We start from the raw sequence: 12,642 nt of genomic DNA, 5'->3' as shown, positions 1-12,642 counted from the left end.
AGGCCTGCAAAAAATGCAGTGAAATGTTACAGGCATTGCCTATAGGGGAGGGTTGAGAGAGGTGCTAGTTTTTGAACTTGAGGTAGGGCTTCAGGGGACTGTTCTCCTGTCCCCTGAAGGGGTGCAGGCTGGGAGGCACCTTGGAAGCAATATCTTCTGTCTATGAAAGTGTGACCGACTCTTAGAGCAATATGTGTTTCTTTTCAAAAAGATCCCTTTTACAGAAAGGAGGAATGCCAGGTTTTATAATTTTTTTCCTTGCTACTCATTTCTTTGACCTATTTATTAGGGAAGGTGTGTGTGTGAGATATAATATTCAAACAATATACATATATCTTACCACATTACCACATACAAACATATATATATGTTTGTACATACATGTTTGTATATCCTATGTATATATGCATATATGTATACATATGTTTGTATGTGTGTGTAACATTTATTATGTAAATCTTTTATTATACATTAATATGTTATTTATAATGTATATGTTACATAATATATTAATATAATTATATGTATAATTTTGTACATTTATTATGTATTTTTATATGTAAGTTTTTAGCTAAAGCTAATAGAAGTGAGATCAATAAAACATTATATTTACTCCCATGTCGAGAAATACCAAACCCTTCTGGCAGGTGTGATCAAGTACTTGCTTTCAGAGCTTGGTAGGAAATTCCTGAGTTAATGCACAAGACAACTTTTTTTGTTCTGAGAGCAGAAATTAACTTTCAGAATAAAAACAATAACTCTTGTTGTAAACAACTTTGAAAGAGTGATTGGCATTTGTTTATTTGCATGTACATCTACTTGTTTATTCACCAAATATTTTCTGAGTGCTTACTATGAATAATTGTTTCGTGAGTTTCTGTGATAATAAAACTAGAGTTTCAGCTCTCTGAGGGCAGGAAAGCTTTTTTATTAATCTTTGGATCCTTGTATCTAGTACAGTATCTAGAAAATGCAGACATTCCATATAGTATTAATATGTTCGGTTAGTTGAAGTAACCTATACCGTAAAGCCACTTGGAATGGTCCCTTCAGTTCAGAAAATATGTATGGCACAATTGAGGCCATAGTCAGAAGGAACTAGTAAGTAGTCAATATAGAATGCGCACTGCTTAATTTGTGCATGTAATATATGTTTGGAGCCATCGGTGGAGAGAGACAATTCCAGCTGAATAAAACATGATGCTACACAAGTGAATACACTTTATTGATGACTTCAATTTGTAAGATTATCAGGTCAGGCAAATGACGTTGTTGCTAACTGACTTCAGTAAATTTTGATTGTACAAGCAGCAGAAAGAAATTTGTGTCTCTTATGTTTCAACTGACCTCTCAGAAAATTAGCCATTTTTTTTCTGTACGTAATGCCTCATGAAGATGGCTTGCGTGGCCCTTAGAGCAGTGAGGTGCATTTTCTTAAGCAGACTAAACACTTGGGTCGTCTGTGTGCTGGCTGTGTCTTCCGGCCTCAGCCTGGCAGAGCTGTTTCATGATGACTGCATTTTCTGCCTGAGTGATGGAAAACACATTTGGTAGTTTTAGAGAAAAGAATTGGTATTTTAATTTCTCCGTCTTGAACGTCTAGGTACTACTTTGTGGAGGAATTTGTGACGTGATATTGTTACTTTCCATCTGGATTGTTGAAGAAATCATGAGGATTGATGACTATGAATGATTTTCTGCAGAAATGAACCTGAACAGTTTTGGTAAAAACCTTCTTTAATGAAAAGAAAAATATATTTCTTCTGGGGTTGGGGCTGAAAATAGACATTTTGATGTCATTATGTTACTAGTTTAAAAATCTATTAAAAGCAACAACGTGAACTGTTTTGAGCTCTTACCCCCCTCCCCCGCCCAACGCCTTAAAAGGTAAACGTAGTATTTCTGAGAGAACGCCCAAAAAATATCTTGTTTGGAGCACTGACTACAATTTTCACTCTCACTTTCTCACCATTTCCTGTAAAATTGGGATTGTTTCATCAGCGATGATCTGCATTCTCTTATGCCTTTACCTGAGACGAGAGTACCCTTCCCCTCTCCAATGAACAACTCCTGCTTATCTTTCAAGACTGACTTTAAATGTTACCTCGTGAGACTCAGTTTCTGAGTTCTCACTTCTGTTGTAATTGATGAAGAAACCAAGCACATCATTGTAATTTAGCTATTTCCACGGCTGCTTTCCCTGTGTGTGAGTGCCTCCAGGCTCAGGATTGGGTTTGACATTGCATGGTGCCTTCCAGGAGCAGTGCCCTGCCCGCAGCGAGGTTGAAGACACTGTTGAGTTGATGGCTGAATAGCCGAATGTGAACCTTGCCGGGGAGCTTTGCTTGGCCTTTTCCCCCGGAGAACCGGAAGGCTATCAGTGCTCGGAAGGTGCTCTACTGTCCTTGAACTAAATGTCTGCTCCTATGGCCGTGGCTCAGGAAGGAGCAGGTTGGTCTGCCGCAGGAGGAGGAGAACTCCCTTACTTTTGTCAGGGTTGCATCTTCCTCTCTACCCCACTTGACTTTTCACACAGCCCCTGAGTGATATCCCCACGGAGCTCTGGACTAAAAGGAATATCTGGGGCTGTGGACAGAGAGCAGAGGCAGTGCTTGGATGAAAGAGCTACATGTTTCTTTATTCTTCATGTTTCTGAGGACGTTGTTGATAGCAGAAAACAATCAGCAAGAAATTCCTGCTATCAGAAGCTTCCAAATCCATGCCCTAAGAAAGAAAATAAATTTCCTTCTTCTGTAAGTTCTCATTTTTATATTTTGCTAGGGTTAGCACTGATGTCTTTATCCTCCCCACCTTTTTTTTTTTTTTTTTTTTTTTTGAGACGGAGTCTCGCTCTGTCGCCCAGGCTGGAGTGCAGTGGCGCGATCTCGGCTCACTGCAAGCTCCGCCTCTCGGATTCCCGCCATTCTCCTGCCTCAGCCTCCCGAGTAGCTGGGACCACAGGCGCCGCCACCACGCCTGGCTAGTTTTTTGTATTTTTAGTAGAGACGGGGTTTCACCGTGTTAGCCAGGATGGTCTCGATCTCCTGACTTTGTGATCCACCCGCCTTGGCCTCCCAAAGTGCTGGGATTACAGGCTGATGTCTCTATCCTTTTAAGCCATCCAGGGGGTAGTTGGAATTCCTAACAGCGCTGGGATTAATAGTGCAGTGGTATAATGCCATTCATAAGTATTTGTGGGGAGTACAATTTCTAGTGGATTTGATTTTTTATAAAACATACAGATATTTTAAACCATTGGCCCATGTATCAGTCCTATTTATTCTTTTAATTGACATTATTTTGGTGATCTTGGATCTGAATTTCCCCTTGGTAAACAGTAATAAATATTAACTTCCAAAGTTTGTTGTAAGAATGAAAGACAACTCTGTAAATGAAACTTCTTTGAAAATAGTATTTTTGAAAATTGGTATTGTCCAGAAGTAGATTGCTAATATAGGCTCCCTCCCACTTAAGATTTTTTTCTGCTTTCATTTAAATGATCAGTCAGAGTTTGCCTTTGTTTTTGGTTTTGGTCTTGTACTTGTTCATTATGTAATACAATGGAAAGTCGGAGAGTACAAAAGAGAGGACAATGATGGTTTCATAAATCGTAGACAACCTGAAAGAGAACGGAATACTTTAGCAGATAGGGAACTGAAACTTGGAGTAGGTAACCTACCAAACGTCAAACAGTTCTTAGCAGCACAGCTAAACTAAAACTCAGGTCACTTGGTTCCTAAATTCAAATTTTATTAACACACAAATATGAAACATTAAAATGTGTGTGCCAAATTGAACAAATGTTGGAAAATATGCGCCCCTAGTAACATTCAGATAGTCGTTTCCCTTTGGCTTACCTCAATATTTGAAAGAGACTTTTTAGCACATTGGTAAGTTGTCTATTTATTCTTATGGCAAATGTTGTGTTATGCCTTCTGTATTTCTGAGAACCATAAAGGGATGGGGGATAGCTTGTTCAGCTCTCATCTATGATCACAGATATTTGAGAAGTGTTTGTAGTTGTGCTTTAAAATAGCTCAGTTCTTTGTTCGTTTTAAATATCCTGTGTTACACGCTGTCTTTTTAAGCCCTTTGCTTTGCCTGACCCTTAATCTCTTCTGCTTACTTTCCCCTCCTCTCTCCTGTTCTACAGCTTTATTTTTGGTTCTGGTAGTATGACAGCACTTCTGAATTGTAATGGAGTGTTTTTCCACACTTCCAACCTGTCCCAAATGCATGAGGTGACTTTTAAATCGGCCCGATTCAGTTCTGGGGAAGGATGGACTCTTGCCAGCAGGGGCATTGTAGCTAGAATTAAAGACACCATTATTTCTTGGGGAGAATCATTGACAAAACTTAGTTTTACTTTGAAGAGCTCACATAGAAAAGCTGTATTCTTCAGCACTTATCAGATAACTGCCCCTAGTATGTCATAAAGCTCAACTCCCCAGGGCCCAGAAACCAGGGCAAGAGAAACTCCTAATGCAATGTGATCTGTTCATGACCTTCTTAGAAAAGAACATCTTTGTTCTCCCTAAGGAATGCATGTCCAAATGCATCTTTCTTCACACCCTTAAGAAATAACCTCTTCCCTTGGACCACGCTAACGGTAATGAATGGAAGAACACTGAATGAGGGTGCAACGGAGCAGTCTAGCCTAGTTAATGGCTGACTGAATCCTTTTTAAATTGTGTGTGTGTGTGTGTGTATGTGTGTGTAAATTTTGATGCAAGTGGGCCATATAGGACACAGCTGATCATATTAACAGAGACAATGCTGGTGTGGTAGAAAGACACAGGCTTGAATTAGGTCACGCCCTGGATGCAGTTCTTAGCTCCTGAAAATGAGACCCTGGCAGTGACTTCCCGCCACCAAGGGGCAACAATCTGGTCTGGAATCTGGCCCCAAATGATCAGTTAACTCCTGAGACCAGGGACTTCAGACCTGGTGGTGGTCAAACTTCCTTTACCTAGACCTTGGGGCTGGCTACCTTAGAGACAAAGGAAAGGGGAGCTTTCTGGCAGGTACACACACACACACACACACACACAGAGAAACGGAGAGAGAGAGAGAGAAAGGAAAGAAGGTTTTATTCCTTGCCTTCCTCTATCTCCTGGCCCAGAAAGACACTTTTCAGTCCCTTGTGGGCACAAACTCTGAAGACAGATATAACAAAGATGCATATGGAAGCTCAACTCATACATAAAGCAAAAAGACTTCATTCTAATTTCAAAAAGTAAGTTCTCTTCTCCTTTAATATTTATTAGTTCCATTCATTCCTTGTGCTCCTCAAGGTCACTTCTATTTTTAAAATTCGGGAATTCTGCCTGTTAGGATTTCTCACATTAAATAGTTGGTGATCCAAACAAACAAACAAACAAACAAACAGTAAAAAAAGACTAAGTGAGGAAAGGGGGAAGGGGGTGTGTGTGCGTGTATGTGCACACACATGTGTTTCATTTTAACCAAGAGCAAAGAGGGCGAGAGTAAAACTATGCTCTTGTTTTTCCTTCTTCCCATCTTCTGGGCTTATTAGAATTAAAGCCTTTTCAAAGTTTTCCCAATTCAAAGCCAAGCCATTTAAAGATAAACTGATGCCAGAATGACAGAGCTATTACAGAAGGAAGCAAACCTTCTCATTTTATAGGGTAAGATAAGGAGTTCTAAACTGGTGAAGTGACAGCTTAGAGTCACACAGAGATGTTTGTGGAAGTAAATGCCTTATATATTTTTAAGAGACATCTATGCATGGGTAAAAAACAATTAGAGGTCATGGAGACCCTATCAGAGATTTCTATCCAGATGAGTTTGCTAGATTCAAATGAAACTTGTCCAAGAGTAACTGAGATTCAAAGTCTAAAGCAAATGCAGGATGAAGGTTCAGAGAGGTCCCTGCCATCATATATGAAGATGGAGGGGAAGAGAGCCAGGATATGTGCTCTAAGAAGATTTTAAATTCTGAGAATTTTCATTTATATAATCCCTTTGATGGATAAATATGTAGCTGTTTCATCCTTTGAGATTTTGTAATAGACAGTACTAATTTTAGCATATTGTTTATTTAACATTTCAGTGCTCATCTGATTTTTGCATTTGATTATTGAATTTACTTTTTCATGATTCAGTTCTTTTTACCCAAATTGTATGATCCTTTTGTGCAAGAAAAATAACTTGTGGGCAGTAAAATGCAACTTTCTTATCTCTTTGATTCTTTCCTAGCAGATCTAGGCAGAATTCTATTTGCTCTGTGGTACTCTGCAGTACCAGAAACTGTAAAACTGCACTTCCCAGGGCTGGCTAGTGCAGGCTGATAGCCCCGTCATTTCAGCCGGTGAAGTGAATGGCTTTACCTAACTGATGAAAGCATGGGCCTTTGGAGAAGTTCCAGAACCTCCTTTATGCTTGTAGGAGAACGTGGTAGCATTTCCAGGCATGCTGTGCGCTCAGCAAGTTTGGTGCAGTGCAGCAAGCTTGTGTAATAGCACCATGTTGATCGGCTCAGTGCTCCACTTGAAGGACTGGGAGGCACTCACGCATTGCTATATGAGGAGATATGTGTGTGTGTGTGTGTGTGTGTGTGTGTGTGTGTGTGAGATATGCATGTATGCATTTGTGTGGGTGCATGTTTACTTTTCATTTAATCCCATTAACCAAGTATCAAGTACATCAGCCATTACTAACATAGCAAGGTTACTATTTCTGGTGTCCCATTTTTATTCAGGTCTTGGAAAACTCACTACATTTCTGCAGATACTTTGGAGTGCTCTTTTTCTAGGGTCTCTTTTTTTTTTTTTTTTTTTTAAGTAAGAAACCCTCCTAGTTCATATACAAAGTGGCTCCGGAGTCTGGATATTTGCCGTCTTCTGTCCCCAGTAATACCCCAGGTACTAGGTCCCACCCCAGTCTTATTGTTTAGCACATTGCCTGACTATAACCGCTATCTTGTGTGAGGGCAGACTGGCAGATTTCAAAGAGCAGAATCACAGAACTCAGAAGATATTTGAAATATTGTAGACTGATCCTTTTATTTTGCAGATGAGGAAATGGAGGCAGACATAAAATGACTTGTTCGGATCACTCAGGCAGAGCTGGGGCTAGAAACTAGGTCTGCTGCCTTTTAGTCCAATTCTTTTTTTCCTGACATAATTGCATTGAATTTCACTAGAGCATTATAAGAAGTTGATGAGACTTCCCCCCTTGTACATCCTGTAAGTTTCTTTAGGGCCATGGTGTTACCCAAATGTGTTACTGAAGCCCTTTTAACTTCTCTTGAAAGTTATAAAGTATAAATCAGTACATCTGGAGAAATTACACCCGTTTGGATGTTCGTTGATGCTCATTATATTGATCTCCTCGTAGGGGACATCCAATACATGTTGAATCAGTTTTGTAATCAGGATTGAATTTAAAAAGTGGGAAAGTGATTGAAACTTTTTGTTGTTAAACAGAAATATCCTCAGTTGTCCACTTGGTGGATATGCAGCCCACCCTCTGCCAATGGATAGGATCTTGAGTAACTTAGGGAGATACCTGGCTTGATTCAACGTCTGGAAATCTTTTAACTGAAATAGTCTTCTTCCGGTTCTTAGGGAAAGGACATCTTCACGTAGCCACACATTGTTGATGCCTGCTCAGCCTCTGGTGTCTCGAGGACACATTGGATGGCTAAGAGGGCCTGTTCTGAGGTCAGTTCTGGCTTTAGCAGCACATTTTTTTATTGTGACACACCTTGAAAGTTATTAAACTTTTCTGGGCCCCATGTTTCTTATTTGAAAATGGGGTGCTATTGGGGCATTAGCATGCTAGTGAATGGGAAGTACTTGGCCTATTACCTAGAACACAGTATATTTCTAATAAATGCTAGCTCCTGTCAGAGAGCTGCAGTGGGGATTAAGTGACCATGGCACCTTATGGATATCTTTTGTGTCTCAATTCCCTCATCTGTAAAATGGGAATGATAACAGAAGTTACTTTATAAGAGTGTTGTGAAGATTAAATGAATTAATACATGAAAATGGTTGGTACAGTGCCTATCACATCCTAACACACACGTACCTATCACATCCTAACACACACGTACCTATCACATCCTAACACACACGTACCTATCACATCCTAACACACATGTATCTATCACATCCTAACACACACGTACCTATCACATCCTAACATACATGTACCTATCACATCCTAACATATATGTACATATACTAAAAATATAAGTGATTATTATTGCTATGTGAAGCACTTAGTACGATAACCAGTACATGGTGTCTCCTCAATAAATGGTACCTCTTATTAGTCTTGCTTTTGCTTCTTTTGTTTCAGAAGAAGTAGTTCATAAAAATAAATGGTACCAACATTTCTGGATATTGTACAGAATTTAGTTTTATAAACCCAAATTAAAGCCAGTTCTTGTGGCTCCATTTTTAAGTGACAAACATAATTGATTGGTATATTAGTTTTTTTGATGCTGCTGTAACAAACTCCTACAGATTTGGTGGTATAAAGCAGTACAAATTCATGATCAAACAGTTCTGCAGGTCAGAAGTCTCCTATGGGTCTCACCTGGCTAAAGCGAAGGCATCAGGGGCCTGCGTTCTTTTCCGAAGGTTCTGAGACAGAGTTCATTTCTTGCTCACTTGGATGTTGGAAAAGTTAGGTTCCATGTGGTTGTGGGATCGAGGTCTCCACTAACTTGTTGGCTGTCAACTGGAGGCCTCTCTTATGTTCTAGAAGCCTCTCTGGCATCCTTGTGTGTGCTCTGCTACATTGAATTCGTGTCACACTGTTGTCTCTTTGACTACCGTTGGGAAATCTCCACTTTTAAGGCCTCCTGTGATTGAACTGGGCCCACTTTATAGGATTAGGTTAGACCCAGAGAAATGCCCTGGGTCACTCAGGATACTCTTTCCATCTCAAGGTCCTTACCCTTAATCACATCTGCAGCACCCTCTTTGCCATGTGTGATAATATGGGCACAGATTCTGAAATTAGGACTTGGACATATTTGCAGGGGGTGGTCTTTATGGTGCATACAAGTTAGAATGTGAAAGTATATGACTCTGGCCTTTTTCTGATAGATTGTGGATAGTTCCAATTAAGTATACCGTGCACTCCAAATTTCATTGTTCAAAAGGTTAAAAGGCCTGAACACCTTGAGGGCAGGTATGCTAATTTCTTTCTTCATTCTTTTGGCCTTATGGGCCCTTGAGAAATACTTACATGATTACTATTTTTTAAGCAGTATTTTTGGCACACAGTCTTATTTTGCAGAAGCTCCAGCCTTGTGGCGTAGGGCCCCCTCTTACCTTGTCAAGAGTTGACTGTCCATTGACAAGCTTCTGCCTAAAGACCAAACTCCACGGTCAGGGTTTTCCTGACATCCTTTTCCGTAATGCCCTGTTCAGCCTGTTTAATACCCTACTTTTTTCAGAAGGCCTGATTCTTCTTTGTCTTCCCCTCCATCATCTGCCTTCTCTCAAGCATGATATGTTTTCCCTGCCCTGCAACATTTACGCATATGCCTGGGTCTCCCACTGACCATGAGCTCCTTCACAGCCAGGATTGGTTCTTCGTCTTCTTGTATCCTTAGCACCGAATACAGTGCCTGGTAGAAGATAAGGATGCAGTGTGTGTTGGTTGTATTCCAGTGTACTTATTAGAAGAAGAGTATTTGTCTAATCTGTCACTCAGTAGTGATCTATTGGCCAAAATCAGGATGCAAAACTTGGGGCCAGAGGCAGAGCCATAAATAGACACAATTCTGGTACCCTAGGGGTTTACAGCCTACTTTCTAGGGAAGCATCAAAGCGGTACCTCTCCGACAAAATGAGTTGTATATTCCTCATTAGGGGATGAATGCTAAATGCTTTATTTGAGGGCAGGGCAGGTCATTGAAATTATTCAGCTTTTATCTCTTAAATGCTTCTCCAGAGCTTCAAAAGAGAAGCCAAATATTATCCTCATGTCTGTTGTCTTCAATTTTAGATTTACAGTAGTTCTTCTCTGTGATGTGTGATATATCAAGACCAGAGTAAATATTGGCAACATTAGGTGCATCTATAAGTGGGGTAGACCCTATTTCATCTGTTTACTTGAATACCTGAAAATTGACTGTAGTTGACAATTTTGGTTCACTTGGCTGAGTTCACTCTGTAAATATCACTCCAAGGAGGATGTCGTAAATCAGGAAGAAGAAAAATTAGCTTAGAATGACTGAACTCATATGTGGAATGATTTATGTTCAAATTTCTAGTTGGTTTAGCTAACTTATATTTATATAAGAAAGTAAAATACTGATCTAATTACAATGCTATTCTGATATTAACACCAAACTTTCATCCTTAAGGCAAATATTTCTGTTTTAGTCCTGGTCTTGATATTTTCTTTCATAATCACACCCTGACATTGTCTTTAAGCTTCTGTATTGTACATCTGTTACTATCCTAGGTAATCCACATTTGATTGGTTATTATTATATTTTAAATCAGGGCTATTGCATTAACAGCAGAAAATTACGCTTCTTAATTTTTTTTTAAAGTTCAGAGTTTAAAGTTTAAAGTCATTGGAGTTCTGGTGTTTTTTAATTTGTTAGGCTATTTGTGCTATTATACAAACTTATTGAAATACTGATATTTAGGGCTCTACTGACAGAAGAAAAAGTCAGCTAAAAGCTTTTCATAAAGACTCATCATAAAAACTCTAAGGTTTGTAAAAAGACAAAATCATTATTTTATCTGTTTTATGCACCCAACGCATTTTCAATGCTGAGTTGAATTTCTGCATAATTTTCTTTGTCATAGGACTCATGATTTCAGGTTTACTTTCCTTACAAATGGATTTTGTATGCACACTGTTTTAGTTATTTTTTGCTGCATAATAAATTTCCCCAAAACTCAGTAGTTTCAAACAGGAATAAACATTTATCATTTCACACAATTTCTGTGGGTCAGGAATTCAGGAATGTCTTAGCTGGATGGTTCAGGCTCAGAGTCTTTTGCGAGGTTGTGGTTAGGGTGCCAACTGAAGGCACAGTCACCTGAAGGTTGACCGAAGCTGGAGCACCCTCTTCTAAGATGGTGCCAGCACTTGGATAGCAAGTTGGTGCTGGCTGTTGGCAGGAGGCCTCAGTTCTTTGCTAAGTAGACTTCATAGGGCTGCTTTTGTGTCCTCATGACATGATCACTGGCTTCCTCCAGAGAGAATAATCTCAGTGCAAGGCAGGTAACCCAGTGTCTGTTATGGCCTAACCCCAGCTACACAGGTTATCCTATTTGATATGGGAGGGGCCCGTAAAAGAATGTTAATATCCAGAAGTGAGAATCACTAGAGTCCCTCTTGAAGGCTGGTTATGACCAACGATTCCTTTTTCTTACTTCTTAAGCCTGTCTGGCTGAGTAATGGTGATTCTGCAAAATTTGAAAGTACAATTTCAAAGTATTTAGGCTTGAATAGAGAACCCATGTTAGGGAATAATAAGGAGCTGGTAGAACGTAGGGTTAACAGTATTGGATATAGTAGGGCTGAATTCAGGATCAGTGTAGCAACAGGAATCTGAGGCAGGAAGACAATTCCAAAATAGAGTAGATATTGAACCGAGTAGCATCTCAGGGTAGCTGCTTCCTTTAAGCAAGAAGTTTGTGGGGTTCAGAAGGGAGACGGGACTCTAGGGACTGGGTTTCAGAGAAGAAAGCAAGGTGTATACCTTGCTGTTTATCCTTAGAGAAAATAATGCAATAGATTTTTCTTGTTTGTGCGTATGATGATGATGATGCTGATGCTGATGCTGATGATGAATTGGGTTCAGTAGTGACTTGGCAAACTGATTTTAATAAGTTGAACATTTGCATCAATAAACACCAACCAACTTTTGAGGTTTGCTAAACTGAAGATATGCTAATTCCAAAGTCACAGCATACATTTAGCAATGAATAAAGATATACTAAATGTCTAAAATTGCTGTTGGTAAATTTGTTGCTTAGCAAGCTATACAGCTTTTTGAATCTGGTAAGTTATCTTTTGGTGTTTTACCTACTGTGTGCAGCTTGAATTTTAAAGACACTAATTGCAGATGCTAATTAAGTGTTTAATGTACACTAAGGTCATTATCTAGGTTCGTGGCAGTGACACAACCATAAGATACATGGAATCAATTTAGAAAAACAATGGGATGTGAAGTGAAGCAGGCTTGAGTGTCTGTCTCAAGTCCACCGCATACTAGCTCTAACTGTGGGACATTTGGTGAGTTATTTGATTTCTGTTAGCCCTAACTTTCTTATTTGTAAAATTGGGGTTTAAAAGAACCTACCTCAAAGATTATTGTGAAGGTTCAGTAGACAGTACCTGCAAAATACTGAATGAACCTGGTAGATGGCAAACACCCAATAAATGTTAGATTTTATTATTCGTATAAATATCTTTTTAAAATTTCAACTCAATTATTCATTTGACAATTCTTTGTTGATTTCCTTTTATTTATAGTTTTGAAATCTGTGAAACAGAACTGAAAAAAATGGTCAAATCCCCATCCTCATGGTGTGTTTATAACCACAAAGTAAGCACAACAATACAAAGTGCTTAAGAGGGTGATCAATTCTATAAAGAAAACAAAACAGAGAAGGAGGAGAGCAAGTGCCATCA

General features: G+C 39.3%; 1 protein-coding gene across 18 annotated transcripts in view; it reads left to right on the top strand.

Moving 5' to 3' along the window:
* FGF14 (fibroblast growth factor 14) overlaps nt 1-12,642 on the top strand; it is a 683,901-nt gene that overhangs the window by 87,207 nt on the left and 584,052 nt on the right. For 4 of the 18 annotated variants that reach the window (XM_025364161.1, XM_025364160.1, XM_025364152.1 and 1 more), the window contains exon 1: nt 5,051-5,236. The exons of the other annotated variants lie outside the window; for them this stretch is intronic. The gene's annotated coding sequence lies outside the window, so the exon portion shown is untranslated. Of the gene's footprint in view, nt 1-5,050; nt 5,237-12,642 lie in introns of those variants that run through there. 18 annotated transcript variants of the gene reach the window in all.

Source organism: Theropithecus gelada, chromosome 17 (assembly GCF_003255815.1).
Source record: "Theropithecus gelada isolate Dixy chromosome 17, Tgel_1.0, whole genome shotgun sequence".
In the NCBI taxonomy this organism is placed as follows: Eukaryota; Metazoa; Chordata; class Mammalia; order Primates; family Cercopithecidae; genus Theropithecus; species Theropithecus gelada.
Note: the sequence above shows the minus strand (reverse complement) of the source record. Positions and strands in the feature narration are given on the sequence as shown.